At 43.8% G+C, this 11655-nt stretch overlaps 1 long non-coding RNA gene across 1 annotated transcript; it reads left to right on the top strand.

Moving 5' to 3' along the window:
- The first annotated feature begins 7192 nt into the window (after window positions 1-7192).
- LOC144242728 (uncharacterized) lies at window positions 7193-9346 on the top strand. The gene is made up of 2 exons (XR_013338443.1): window positions 7193-7428; window positions 9005-9346. It is a non-coding gene; the product is annotated as an uncharacterized LOC144242728 (long non-coding RNA).
- Window positions 9347-11655: the final 2309 nt, after the last annotated feature.

The following is an 11655-nucleotide window of genomic DNA, read 5'->3' as shown; positions in this document are numbered from 1 at the left end:
AAAACTGGGCTGGAACATCCGGACATCCACATACAAAAAAAAAAAAAAATGAATCCAGACATAGACCTAACACCTCAAAAATTAACTCAAAACAGATCAGAGACTTAGATATAAAACACAAAGGTATAAAACTAGAAGGTAACAAAGGAGAAAACCTGGATGCCTTTGGGCATGGTGATGATGCCTTTTTAGAAAAAACACCAAAGACACAATCCATGAAAACAATAATTGGTATGCTGAACTTCATTAAAAATGAAAACTTCTGCTCTGCAAAAGACAACATCAAGAGAATTAGAAGACAAGCCACAGACCAGAAAGGAATACTTGCAAAAGATACATCTGATAAGGATGATGAGGATGTCTCCTCTCCAAAATATACAAAGAGCTCTTAAAACTCAACAAGGAAAAGCCAAACAACTTAATTAAAAAAAAAATGGGTCAGAGACCATAACAGATACCTCACCAAAGAAGATATACAGATGCAAATAAATGTATAAAAAGATGCTCCACAAAGTAGGTCATTAGGAAAATATGAACTAAAACAACAACGAGATGCCACTACTAGCACCAACCAAAATGGCCAAGATCCCAAACACTGACAACAACCAAATACTGACTCTCATACATTGCTGGGGGGAATACAAAATGGTACAACCACTTTGGAAGACAGTTTGGTTGCTTCTTACAAAAGTAGACCTACTTTTACCATATGAGCCAGTAATCGTGTTCCTTGGCATTTATCCAAAGAAACTGAACACTTATGTCCACATAAAAACCTATACCCGATGCTTATAGCAGCTTTATTTATAGTTGCCAAGATTCGGAAGCAACGAAGACATCCTTTAATAGGTGAATGGATAAATAAAACTATGGTACATCCAGACAACGGAATATTATTCATTATTCAAAATATTATTCTAAAAAGAAATGAGCTATCGAGCCATGAAAGGGCAGAGAGGAAACTTTTTACTAAGTGGAAAAAGCCAATTTGAAAAGGTACCTGCTGTATGATTCCAACTACATGATATTCTGGAAAAGGCAAAATTATGGGAGGTAGCAAACAGATCAGTGTTTGCCAGGGCGGACTGGGTGGGGGGAGAGGGATATAGGCTGAGCCCAGAAAATTGTTACAGCAACAAAATAGTCTATATGGTATAACAATAATGGACACAGGTCGTCACATCTATATCCAAACCCATGGACTACGTGCCAAGGATGAACCTTAAGGTAAACTATAGACTTGAGCGATTGTGACGTGTTAATGTAGGTTCATCCATAGTAACCACTGTACCAATCTGGTGAATGGCATTGGTAATGGAGGAGACTGTACATATACGGGGTCAGGAGGTATATGGGAAACTTTTGTATCCCCTTCTCAAGTTTGTTGTGAATTTAAAACGGCTCCCCACCCCCCACCAAATGAATCAGTAAAGTCTTCAAAACACCCATAGTGGAGAGGCAGCTGCTTTGGCTTGGACAGGGCCTTGCTCTTCATAACTGTGCCAGTCACCTGTGCCTTGTCCCGTGGCCCCAGCCACATCCTCCGCGTCCTTAGCATGGAGGGAACATACTTCAAAGGTGATGCTGGGGGCAATAGGAACCAGCGATTCATCTGTTCGAGGGAGACCTGCAGGGAAAACCTGGAAAGAAAGGGTCTATTTCTCATGTTTCCACGCACACGTTCTCACCCGTCTCGGCCCAGGACTTGCTGGGACAGCCACAGACTGCGTGAGGAAATGCTATCTGTTGCCTTAAGAGGCCTCCGTGTCCCTCGGCTCCTTTGCCATGCTATTTCCAGAAAAGCCTGTGTGTGGGAGAGAGCCGGCCTGCTGCAGCCCGGAAAGGGTCCGAGGAACGCGCTTGCAGCTCGGTCCCCAAACACCTGCAAGGCTGCTGTCTCTTTCCTAGTTGCTGATCATTCTCCCGAAACACGGCTGCAAAGTCAGCAGAGCTCTGCTTCCTTCTCCCTGCCTCCGCTCAGGCTCTCTCCGCACAGCCAGGCCCAGCCAGGCCTCCCAGGGCTTGGGAGGGCAGGTGGCGGTGCCCGTTGCGGAAAGGTGGGGAGCGCCCTGCAGAGTCGTGGGGAGGGCACTGGAGTAGAGGTCAGGAGCTCTGGGATCCAGAAGCAGCTCCTCTCTTACCGGGTTTGCGTCACCCAGGATCATTCCTTTTATCTCTTTTGAATCCAACTCTTCCCATTTGGGGGCCACTGCGCTCCAACTGTCAAATATTTCCTCCTTTCTGAGAGTGACTGGCACATTTCCATTTGAGTGCGAGACCCTTGAATGGCTACAGGTCACACGAGCCCGGACAGACCTGATCTCTCTGCGGCAACGGCCAGGGGTGCAGGGAACAGCCTCAGAGCCCAGCACTGGCGGGCCCAGCGGCCACGGGGTCGCCCCCCACAGCCCTGTGGGGGCAGAGCTGAGTGGCAGCCAGCTTAACACTGCCCCTGGTGCACGGGAGGGACGGGACACAGTTTCGCCAGGTGTGCCTGAGTCTGCATTCTAGAACCTTCGAAGCAAGCCTCAGGCTGCTGGCAAAGCTGCCGGGAGGCCTGCCACGGGCCAATCAGCTATCCGTTTGGGGTCTTTCCCAAGTACCTCTACTTCTGGTCTCTCCTCCAGCCCCAGACAGGGGAGGGCATAGGATAGAAGGGAACAAATGTCTGGTTGGAGTCCTTCCTGAGTAGCCGCTGGTATTCTGTCCCTGGTCCCTCTGGCCTTGGTTGAGGGGTTCCCTCTGTGTCCAGACTCGGTTCAATGTGCTGTTTAAGAGGAAGGTTATAGAGCCTCTGGGGTCAGAACACCTGAGGCCACTCCCAACTTAGCCGCTGAATGGTCCTGTGTGTGAGGACCAGTTATTTCCCCTTGCTGGGCCTCAGTTTCCCCATTTGTGAATACGGTTTTTTGGTGACAATCAGAGGAGTCAAGCTCTCAGAAAAGTGCCTGGCACGAATGAGGCTCCGTAACTATCAGTTTCGGCTACAATGATGGGCCCCCGGCCCACGNTGCAGGCCTATCAGCTATTTCACTAGCTCACAAACAGGGGAGAAGCCTGTGTCCTCGGGCTCTCCAGTCCTCCCTGGGAAGCAGCTCTGGCCTCATTTGTGCTCTTGGGGGCTCCCCCTGTACGCCTCCTTGGCCAGAAGTCCTGGGGCTGAGTTAAGAGAAGCCCAGATCTTTCTGCTGACCTCAGGCCCCACACCTAGCTGCTGCCCTAGGCTTTCTCTCCACGACAGTAACCCAGGAGGCAAACCCAGTTGTGCCTGGAGGTGAATTAGTTCCCTTCAATGCCTCATTTTTTGAATGTCTACTATGCACTCCCACTTGGCCAGGTGCTGGGGGACCCCTGACTGTGTAAGACAGAGGTTCAGTTTCCTCCTGGACTCAAGGCTGGCCTAGCCCCCTCCTCTCCAGTAACATGTCAAGTGTCCTGTTGCTCCAGAGCCGTTTACCGTGCTGTGCCCTTACCTTGGAACCATCCTCCTCTCAGATAAACACACACGACTCTCTCCCTGGCTTCCTGCAAGTGCACGTTCCAATGTCATCTCCTCGAGACAGCATTCTCTGATCTCACCGTTTAAATCAACCCAACACTCTGTATGCTTTTCCCCTGTCTTTCGGTCTTCACTGAGCTCATCACTACTTGACATTATCTTATGTATTTGTGTAATTTATTTTTGCCTGTCTTTCCCAGACTTGAATATATTATCGGGTGTTTTTAAACTTTTTGTGTTCCGTGACCCCATCGGCAATCCGGTGGGGCCTCCAGGTCCTTTTTCAGCATAAACTATTATAAATGCAGAAGATACAGTACAGTGTATTTACAAAGGAAACCAACTGTATTGAAACATGGTTATTAAAATACTAAAAGGCAGCCTAAAGAATGGGAGAAGATATTTGCAGATGACATATCAGATAAAGGTCTAGTATCTAAAATCTATAAAGAACATATGAAGCTCAACACCCTAAAGCACATAATCCAGTGAAGAAATGGGCAAAAGACAGGAAGAGATATTTCCAAAAAAAGATACCCAGTTGGCTAGCAGACATATAAAAAGTTGCTCAACATCACTCATCATCAGGGAAATACAAATCAAAACTACAATGAGATACCACCTCACACCTGTCAGAATGGCTAAAATTAACAACTCAGGAAACACCAAGTGTTGGTGAGAATCAGAGAAAGGGGGACACTTTGGCGCTGTTGGTGGGAATGCAAACTGGTGCCGCCACTCTGCAGAATAGCATGAAGGTTCCTCAGAAAGTTAAAAAGAGCTGCCCTATGACCAATCCATTGCACTGCCAGGTATGTATCCAAAGGATACAAAAATGTTGATTCAAAAGGCATGTGCTCCCCAATATTTATAGCAGCACTATCGACAATAGCCAACTTATGGAAAGAGCCCAAATGTCCATCCACTGACAAATGGGTAAAGAAGAAGTGGTATATGTACATATACATGCACGGAGGGGGGCAAACTATAAAAGACTCTTAAATACAGAGAACAAACTGAGGGATGCTGGAGGGAAGTGAATGGGGGTGTGGGCTAGATGCATTCAGGAGGGCACTTGTTATGATGAGCACTGGGTGTTATAGGGAAGCTATGAATCACTAAATTCCATTCCTGAAACCATTATTACACTATATGTTAGCTAACTCGGATTTTAAAAAATTTTTTTAAAAAGGCAAAAAAAAACCCCACCAAGAACCCTCAAATTTATGATACAGCAATATATATGCTTCTTTAATAACACATAATGACAGTATCTAACATGGTCTGTCAACTCCCTAATTTTATAGTAATACTATGTCTAATAAACATTTCTAGATATCTTCAACAACCGTAATGTGATATGAAAATATTTATTTTGGTGACAAAGCCACAGGTACTATTAGTACTAGTATGATCTGTTGCCTACATTCAAAATTGAAAGAAATGTGAAATTTTAGTTACTTTACTGAAAATAAAGATGCATTTTTTCCCCCTCATCTAAGTTCACAGATTCACTGAGTGAATCTTAAGCTTTTTAGACCATAGATACTAGTTTCTCTTACTAGCTCTAAAAACCATGCCACGCATATCACAGCTACTCGATAAACATTGTTAGCAGCAAAAAATAAAAAGCTCGTGTTACAATCTCACAGTTCAAGGGTCAAAGTTTGTTCCCTAGTCTTTCACATCTGTTTTAATAATTAAATGATAGCAACAACTAGTATTTGATGATTTTTTGCCATGTGCCAGACACTGTTTTATAAACACTTAATTTTCCCCATTTTAATTCTTCCAACAGCTCTGAGACATGTACTATTTTTTTTCTTTATTTAAGTAATCTCTATGCCCATATGGGGCTCAAACACATGACTCTGAAATCAAGAGTCACATGCTCTATGGACTGAGCCAGCCAGGTGCCTCAAGGTATGTACTATTAACACTCCCTTTCTATGGTTATGGAAACTGAGTGAAATAGAGTTTAAGTAGTCTGTTCAAGGCCACACTGGTGTTAGACCTCTGATCTGCCTGCACCCAGAGTAAGCGTAAGTGATTAAGATAGTTTCCTCTGGTGTCTTGACCCTAGGGACTTTGTCTTTGGCCTCAGTTCCAAAGGTCCAGCCCTGGTCCCCTCTCTTCAGCTCTTTTCAGACCAGCTGTTTTCCATCCTTGTCTTCTCAGAAGGGTGTGGTGCTATCTTCAGGATTTCAGCTACCCCTGGCTTCAGACAAACCCCTCAAAGCTAATGACCAGTAGGTCAGTGTCTCCAGGACTGATTTCTCTTCTACCCTCCAAATTTCCATGTCCACCTGCCCACTGAACACCTCCCCTTGGTGTCCTTTATGCCTCTTTATGTCAATGTAAGGTTCACCTGGGTGAGGACTTTCCTGATCCTTCCCAGATAGATCTGCCTGCCCAGTGTTGCCATTGTTTTCTGTACAGACTTACCACCACCCAGGTAATACTGTGTTGCCCAATTTATTACATGCCTTACCATTCTGACAGCTCCCTGGGGACAGACTATTTCTACTTTGTCTCTAAATCCTTAGACTTAGAGCAATGCTTGACACAGCAGGTGCACTATGGATGCTTACTGAATGGGTAAACTCATGAATGAATAAATAAGTGAATGATTCATATGCATGAACCTACTTAACACTTTGACTACTGTGTTTCTTATTATTCACATACAACCAAGAGTCTGGTAGCATTACATAACTCAAGGGAAATGGATTCTGACAATTCGAGGAAAGGATAGAGTTCCTTTTTATCTCCAAGCTTGAAGTCAGTCTTAGCAGTAAAAATACACAGAACTAGATCACAACAGGGTATGATAGCTATTTGTTTCAGTTCCTCAAATCAATTCAAACTCCGTTAATACTTAATTTAATTCCCTGACTTTTTTTCCCCCTAGAACATTAACAGATATGTTATTAAGCTGTGGGGTCATCTATAATTGGTCGTCTCTCCGTGAATTAAATTTTAAAAAGGAAAAGTAAGATCAAAGAATAATCAAATTTCCTATTTATGTAGGGCAAACAAGTTAAATTATATTTACTTTCTAAAAATAGATTATTTTCTTAAGAATCAAACATTTATTTTTATCTCAAGCAATTTCAATGCATCTTATGTAGAGTTAACAAATAAATTCCAGGTAATAGTATTACATATTTAATAAATGTAGCCTGTATTGAATGATGTTTGAGTACAAAGCATCAAGCAAGTTCTGGAGGCAAAAAAAGATGGATTGAACACAATCTCTTCCTTGAAAAAGACACTGTGAACAATAGGAGGGTGTGAGCCTTGAGGGAAGGGCTGAGCAGAGATGAGTAAGGAGCATATACTTCAAAATATCAAATGGAAACTTTGAGGCATTTTGAAGTCTGGTCGAGTGATATGGTTTAGGTTCATGGTTTAGGGGACTGTTGGGTATGAAAATAAAGGAGTATATGGGATAAAAGCCTACTTTAAACTATACTTCCCTTATTCAGTCTGCACAGTGATGGGCACCTAGAGTGAGTCCTCCTTACCAGTTGCCACAAATGATACTGTGTTGGGCATTCCTATACATGTTGCCCTTTATGACATCTCTGGCATATGTATCCAGGATTGTTAGGTCACCAAAATGGCTCTTTCTGTCCTGTTAGCACATAAACCATTGTATAAGCCAATGGTTCTTAACCAGGGATGATTTTTCCCCCCAGGGAACACTTGTCAATGTCTGAAGATATTCTGATTATCATGACTGAGGGGGAGCTACTGCAATCTAGTGGGTAGAGGCCAAGGATGCTTCTAAACATCCTGCAATGTATAAGACAGCTCCCATGACAAAGAATTATCTGGCCCAGAAAGTCAATATGGCAAAGTTGAGAAACCCAAGCATCTTAATCTGTGGTCCATATTCCTTTTCAATGATCCATGGATGGAACTGAGTGAGTTCATGAACCTCCTGAAAATGTATGCCAAATTTTATGTGTGTGTTTATGAGGTATGGAGTGGGTGCCGTAGTATTCTCCCATTCATGTCCACTCAGAACTTCAGAATGTGATCTTCTTTGAGAATAGGGTCTTTGCAGATGTGATTTGTTAAGGATCTTGCGATAAGATCATATTGGATTTAGGATGGGCCCCAAATCCAATGACTGGTGTATTTAAAGGAAGAGGAAAGGAGACCCACAGAAGACACACAGAAGGAGAAACACAGAGACACACAGAAGAAGCCATGAGAAGATGGAGGGAGGTAAAGACTGCAGAAAGGCTGTTCCCAGGGCAGGGCAGGGAATGCCAGGAACCACCCAAAGCTGGAAGAAGAGTAGTAGGATTCTTTCTCCCTTAGAGCCCCTGGAGGGAGCATAGCCCTGTCATTCCCTCGATTTTAGACTTCTGCCCTCCAGAACTATAAAAGAATAAATTTGTGCTGTTTTAAGCCACGATGTCTGTGGGAATTTGTTACCATGGCCCTAGGAAACTAACACAAGATATGTGCCTTTTTATTAGGCAAAGGGTTTATTTTTTGGCTGCCCAGCATTTTCTTTTTCTCCTTTGGTAATAACACCATAATTTCTCTCCTACTTGCTCAGTCTGAGCGGTTGAGAATGGGGATGACACCACTTCCAGTCATGTGATTCAGCCCCAATCAGTCAACCAAAGTGGTTGTTCAGGATTGGGCATGTGGCCCTAGTCATGTCCTGCAACTTTCCATAGAATTCTTTCAGCTAAAGTTGTCTTGCAGACATCTTCAGCTAAAGATGTCTGGCTGTCTTTGCTGGTGGCTCTCTCTGCCACCATTTAGAGAAAGGCCGATGAGAATAAAGTCAACACAGAGGACAACACAGCCACGAGAGTGACGACAGTCTGACAACTTCACTAGAGACCCTGGATCTCTCTGTCCTTGAGGATTCATTTCTTGAACTTTTCTGTCATGTAACCACTGAGTTTTTCCCTCAGTCCCACATTTTCTTTTTGTTTATTTAAACCAGGATGAGTGAGGTGTCTGTTAAATGAAGCTATCTGAAAAAGTTCTGACAAATGGAACTTCTAGTTTTCATTGAAAGTGCAATAGAGTGTCCCCCAAAATGTTTAGGACCCCCTTATCTGTTTTTATTACTGTTAGAAAGGTTGCAGTTCTGTGCTTAAAATGACCACTATATGGCCGTAATAGTAACAGAACATTCTCAAACCCAGGAATAGGGCCTCTTTGGCTTATTGAATTTAGAGTTTTAAAAAGTTTCTGGGATCAAGGAATTTTATTTTATTACTTTTAAAATTTTATTTATTTATTTTGAGAGAGAGTGAGTGAGCACAAGATGGGGAGGGGCAGAGAGAGGGGGAGAGAGAGAATCCCAAGCAGGCTCTGCGCTGACACAGGGTGCGAACCCATGAACCATGAGGTCATGACCCGAGTTAAAGTCGGACGTTAACCAACTAAGCCACCTAGGAGTCCCAGGATCAAGGAATTTTAGAACTGAAAAATGATATCACAGATTAACCGGATTTTTTTTTTTTACAGATAAAAGCAGGGAAGAATATATTATACGTTGACAATCCAGATGATTAGAAATATAATTTATCTCAATTGTCCTTTAAACAAGCATTTATCATTGCACATCACAAATAAAATCTATTAAGAAGAATATTTCTACTTAGGATTTCTTTGGAACACAGATATAAAGAAAGATGAGCTTATAAATGATGCAATCATAGATTCAAATGAGAAGTGAAGAGGAATATGAAAAACCTACATGTTTTGGTCAACATTCCCTGTTTGAGATGCCTGTCTGAATTCTCCTTGGTTTGTGATCCATCCAGTGTACTCAAAAACTCCTCAGTAAATAAAGTCAACCCTCCTCCATTGTTTGCTCTTCCCATCTTCCCTGATCATATCTCTTTGAAGAGGTGTCCTGCAAACATCCACTGGAGAGAAGTGAAAACGACAATGTTTGGGTCTCTGTCATAGCTGTGTCTGGAACCAGGCATGCAGATTTGGCGATCACATGTCCAAGTTGATCCACTTGTTGGTGGCTTGGGAGGTGCTTCATTTTCCCCCTCCCTTCACACACCTACATGAGGTCTTGGTATAAGTCTCTAGTGTTGTGTTGCAGGTATTGGCATGATGGAGGGACCTCCCTGACTTCCCTTGACCCCTTCAGCATTGTGAGGCAGAAGTAACAACACCTTTCTCAACTTTTGGAATGAGGAAATAAGATGTATTGGCCAAATACCTCCACCCCCCAGCCTTCCTTAACAAGGGGATATTTTAAACATTTTTTTTGAGGTGGGGGAAGAAACCAAGGGGAGAGGGAAGAGAGAGAGAGAGAGAGAGAGAGAGAGAGAGAGAATCCCAAGCAAGCTCCACACTCAGTGCAGAGCCTGACATGGGGCTTGAACCTATGAGTGCAGATCATGACCTGAACCGAAATCAAGAGTTGGACACTTAACCCATTGAGTCACACAGACGCCCCAACACAGGGATTTATGGTGTTCTCTTGAGTAGATCTTGAAGAAAACACTGAGGTCACACTGAAGCAACCCTTCTTCTTTTCCACATTCTTCTGAAGAATGACCCCTAGGTTCTGAGCAAGCTGCTGTGTGGTTGTGTCCTCATGCTGGGCAGGCCTGAGGGAAGGAATGGCAGTATAAGCAGGCCTTCACCTCAAGAGCTGAGTTAGTCTCCACAGCCCCTTTAGGAACTCAGGGAGATTTCTGAGATGTACCTAAAATTGCAGCCAAGCTAAATAAGCCCTTCAAGGACATGGATTTCAGGAATGTGTGAAGGAATCTCAATACAGTACTAACCGTTGAAGAACAAAGACAAATCTTATGGAGGAGCTTACTGGCACCATATGCTCTGACTCTCCTATTGTTATATGTAGACAGAGAATCAAAAGTCTTGAGATGGGAATATCACCCAGGCTCTTCGTCTCGTACACAAGGAACCTAAGATTGTAAAGGTAAAGAGAATCCTCCAGTGTGACAAAATGAATTGCAGAGGTGGGTTAAAGGAAGGAATCCCAACTGTGGTGATTTTAAAATGTGGTCCCCAAACTCATTGATCCTCTTCCTGTTGAGAAGGCATTTATGCCCCCTCTTCTTGAATCTGGGCCCTATGATTGCCTCATTAATAGAATGTGGCAGAAGCGACGCTATAGCAGCTTCCCAAGCCAGGACTTGAAGGAACCGGCAGTTTCTACCTTTTGCCTCTTGGAACACATAGTTTTAGAATCCAGCCGCCATGCTGTAAGGAAGCCCAAGCAGCCCTATGGACAGGCCAATGTGGAAAGGAATCAAGGTCCCTGGCTCACAGCCCCAGCTGAGCTCCCAGCCAACACCCAGTACCAACTCACCAGCCAGGTATTTAAAACATCCTAGAAACACGGGGCGCCTGGGTGGCTTAGTCGGTTAAGCGTCCGACTTTCGCTTAGGTCATGATCTCGCGGTTCGTGGGTTCGAGCCCCGCGTCGGGCTCTGTGCTGACTGCCAGCTCAGAGCCTGGAGCCTGTTTCAGTCTGTGACTCCCTCTCTCTCTCTGACCCTCCCCTGCTCAGGCTGTCTCTCTCTCTCCTAGAAATAAATAAAAAAACATTAAAAATAAATAAATAAATAAAACATCCTAGAAACAGATCCTTCGGCCCCACCCCAGCCCAAATCAGTGTTACAGAGATGGACCCTCCCTGCTAAGCTTTGCTCACATTGCAGATTGGTGGCATAAATAAATGTTTTTACATATTTAGTGGTATTAAGCCACTAAGATTTAGGCCACTATTGCTGTTACACAGCAATACATGAGTAGAATGTGCCTTGTCCAATATGCTCCCTATTACACTGTCACCCAGCATCGTTTTGGGAATGGCAGTTGGAGCCAATGGGGAACGTGCTACATCAGTGGTTCTCAAACTTAATCAGATATTATGCAGATTTAGGAAATTTGTCAACATGTAAGTCACCTGACTGTTACAGGACATTTAGTATGGGTCTGAGTACCTGCATTTTTAAATTATTTTTTTTAACGTTTTATTTATTTCTAGGGGAGAGAGAGAGAGAGAGAGAGACAGCATGAGCAGGGGAGGGTCAGAGAGAGAGGGAGATACAGACTCTGAAATAGGCTCCAGGCTCTGAGCTGGCAGTCAGCACAGAGCCCGACGCGGGGCTCGAACCCACGAA

The sequence above is a fragment of the Crocuta crocuta genome, unplaced genomic scaffold, assembly GCF_008692635.1.
Source record: "Crocuta crocuta isolate KB4526 unplaced genomic scaffold, BGI_CrCroc_1.0 scaffold36, whole genome shotgun sequence".
NCBI lineage: Eukaryota > Metazoa > Chordata > Mammalia > Carnivora > Hyaenidae > Crocuta > Crocuta crocuta.
Note: the sequence above shows the minus strand (reverse complement) of the source record. Positions and strands in the feature narration are given on the sequence as shown.